At 35.7% G+C, this 3726-nt stretch overlaps 1 long non-coding RNA gene across 2 annotated transcripts; it reads left to right on the top strand.

Moving 5' to 3' along the window:
* The first annotated feature begins 2093 nt into the window (after positions 1–2093).
* On the top strand, positions 2094–2987 carry LOC132116600 (uncharacterized). 2 transcript variants are annotated; one of them, XR_009425645.1, is made up of 3 exons: positions 2094–2231; positions 2421–2599; positions 2814–2987. It is a non-coding gene; the product is annotated as an uncharacterized LOC132116600 (long non-coding RNA). The 2 variants fall into 2 exon arrangements; XR_009425644.1 differs by having other exon boundaries at positions 2799–2987.
* The last annotated feature ends 739 nt before the right edge of the window (positions 2988–3726 follow it).

Raw genomic sequence — 3726 nt, 5'->3', positions numbered from 1 at the left:
AAAAACATGTTGGGAGACCACTAGAATTTCACATCTTTCACACTATAATACAGTACAATAATACACACGACACACTGGGAACAATGTTCATCATTTTAATTCAAGGAGGAGTTGCTGTCTGCACTAATAATACGCAATGTATATATTTTTTTAGCATGTATTAATCTTACAGTTGTTCAGTGTTAATTCATGTCAACTACAACTTTTGATTATAAAAATGTATTAGTAAATGTTAAAATGAACATTTAGTATTAAAAAATGATGTAGGCTAAAGGTACTAAGTTGCCCAAGTTCGTTGTTAGTTCATGTTGGCTAACATATTTACTGTAAAGTGGAGAAAAGATGTATAAACCTTCAAGATGAGTATACGAGACTCAGTTGAGTGATTATAATACAGTGTTAAGCCAGGAATGTCTCAAACACCCATCAGTGAAACAATCCCAAACTAAATATGTGAGTAGTAGTGAAATAATATGGATATGAAAGCAGTAGCAGCGGGGGTGGACATCTGGTGTGTCTACATCTGGATCAAACTCATTACAGCATCAATAGGTGTTAACTATACATAATAAGCTCCTTGAACAAATAAGTAAAACAGGCTTTAGAGGAGGAGCTGATGAACAATACTATCAGACAGTTTACATGTAAGGCATTATTGTGTGTCAAATATGTTTTTCCATCAGTTATGCTGATGATAATAAACTACCACATTAACAATAAAGACGACTTCACAGCTGGATCATTGTAACTAACTACTTTCAATAAACTAATTACAGTTAGTCCAAAACACAGCTATTCCAAGAAAGTATCTTCCCAGTGTTATAATCTCTGGTACCTGTAAGGTAATTACTTTATCATTTGTGAAATAAGCCCATGATATCAACAGTGTGTGAACAACACAGCCGATTAAACCAGTCTGACTAAATCCAGTGCCAGATGAAGGTGTGGACTGCAGACAGAGATGATACACACATCATGTGGGTGTTTAAACATTGTGTGTCCTGTTTCACACAGATCTCAGAGTCACACAAGTGAAGTGACATTTGAAGTGAAGTGACATTCAGCCAAGTATGGTGACCCATACTCAGAATTTGTGCTCTGCATTTAACCCATCCGAAATGCACACACACAGAGCAGTGAACACACACACACTGTGAACACACACACAGAGCAGTGAACACACACACACTGTGAGCACACACCCGGAGCAGTGGGCAGCCATTTATGCTGCGGCGCCCGGGGAGCAGTTGGGGGTTCGATGCCTTGCTCAAGGGCACCTAAGTCGTGGTATTGAAGGTGGAGAGAGAACTGTACATGCACTCCCCCCACCCACCCAAGCAGAGGAGATTCTCTCTTTCCGGCTCATCACAAGATAATGCACACTTTCATCTTTAACCCCTCTGTGATTATATATTTTATGCATATATTACATGCTGGTTGTTATAATATATATTCAGAATGAGTTTATAAACTTAGGATTTCAAGTCTCGTATAAATACGTTTTAATTTTTGAAATGTTTCATTTTCTTTTTGTTGAGTTCATGTTATCTGTTATCTGTGTACAGGATCTGAATTTTAGCATCAGTTCAGATACAGTTTGTTTAATTACTTTTGGTTCAGTTTGTACATGTAACTGTTACATTTCCAAACTTTTAGCACTAATATTACAACAGATCATCAGAAGTGCACATTTTTCAAAATTTCTACATGTTTTCAATTGTACAAGAGTTCAAAACACATAATCACCAAATGATCCTTTTCACTATAGAAAAGACGTGTTTTATCTATACAGTACAAACATTTCATTTACAGAAATGTTTCTCATTCAGTTTAATGCACTTGTCTATTATTTAATTCAGCTGATTGTACTCAATTAATCATTCGACACATCTACAGATTTCTATGGACATAAATTCCATAGCTATAATTCCTGTAGCAATTTCTGATATGGATAACAGTGTTTGAAACAAATGATCTCATTAAATATAACAATAATCTCTTATTTTGAAACAATGGTTATGTGGAGTTAAAATGTGTGTAATGTAACTGTAATAAAAACAGGAGATCAGTTTTGAAACAGGGTGACATCAAGTGTAATCACAATGGAGTTTTGTAATAAGACTTTTGAAAATGTACACCTGAAGTTTTATACCAAATGTTTTTCAGTGTCTCTCAATCCAGATGGAGATGTAAAGTGTAATTCTAACCAATCAAACAGGATCAAACATGAGGTGAGAAGAGAAAACTGTACAAAATACTTCACATGCAGCATTTATTTATTTATTTAATAGGAATATTCTAATTTTAATTCATCTTCTAATCACACTGAGTTGGTGCAGCTGATTGGTAAGGATTTGATTTGAATTCACATCATACGTATGTTATATCACTTTAAAAATGTTGACTTTGTGTGATAATAGATATAAATGGAGTGTAGAAAGGAAAACACATACAGAAAACTGCTGGAACATGAGAATCCACAGAACAGCAAAAAACAAGAGAACTAGAAAAATAGAGGCCAGAAATGAGACACAAACCAGTGGATCTCCAGAGAAAAGCAGACAGAGATGGAACAGTATGGATAGAATAAATCCAGAATGTAAGTATTTGTTTATTATGGAGCATATGCTAGATATCAGCTTTACACTCTTGTCATAAAGAGATTCATCAGACTGGCTTTCTGCTGTCATGAATTCAATATTTACAGATAAGTGACTGTTTAATTGATGTTTTATTTTGATCATATTAACTATAAATCCAAAACAATGAGAATATCTGAATATGTTTGTGAATTCTAGTCTAATGTGATCTAGATGAGCATGAAAAGAGTTGTTCCGAGTTAAAGCTGAGGTGAGATTCTAATATCAAAACCCTTCAGATGTTCTCAAGAACAAACACCAGACCTCTGAGACACCAGCAGCTGCAAACAGATCATCTTCATCATCATCATCATCACAGACTCCATCACTATTCTCTCAGATCTGTGTCTCAATCCTGCACTGATGCTGCACTTTAATTGTCATGTGGGTGGAGGAGGATGAATCCAAAAGCAGACAGAATGCTCTCACAAGGATTTATTGGAGACAAAACAGAAAACAAAATGCACGAGGGGGCAAAACAAGGGCTAGACAGACGAAGGAAGACTAAACTAGACTAACACTGCACTTAACTAGACTATGACTAAAACAGGATCAAACAACTACTTAGACAAGACTTGACAAAATATGACAACAGGTAGCAACAGTAGACAATCTTAAACAACGTTTGACAATATTAAACAATGAACCGACAAAGGGACAGAGAAACACACGAGGTTATAAAGGGAGGCTACTAATGAACACAACAGGTGGAACAGGTAAATCAATGAAGACAAAAACTAGGGTAACAAGGGGGGCGGGGCAAGGGAACGAGACAACACAAGCACATGGCCCAAAGACAAGGCCATGTGCTTGTACACAAAACACGGGTCTGTCATGATCCTGCCTCAAGACTAGAGAAAAATCAGGACATGAAGGCAGAATCATGACATTTAATGACAACAATTTCACTCGATAAATGTTTGATCTGCATCTGTGTCACACAGAGACTTTTTTTACAAAATATTTTTAATTTTGCACGGCCTCATACATTTCATGTATAAGGTAATTTTTTATATTCTTGTCAATCAATCAATCACCTTTATTTATATAGCGCTTTAAACAAAATACATTGCGTCAAAGCAACTGA

Source organism: Carassius carassius, chromosome 36 (assembly GCF_963082965.1).
Source record: "Carassius carassius chromosome 36, fCarCar2.1, whole genome shotgun sequence".
Classification (NCBI taxonomy): domain Eukaryota; kingdom Metazoa; phylum Chordata; class Actinopteri; order Cypriniformes; family Cyprinidae; genus Carassius; species Carassius carassius.
Note: the sequence above shows the minus strand (reverse complement) of the source record. Positions and strands in the feature narration are given on the sequence as shown.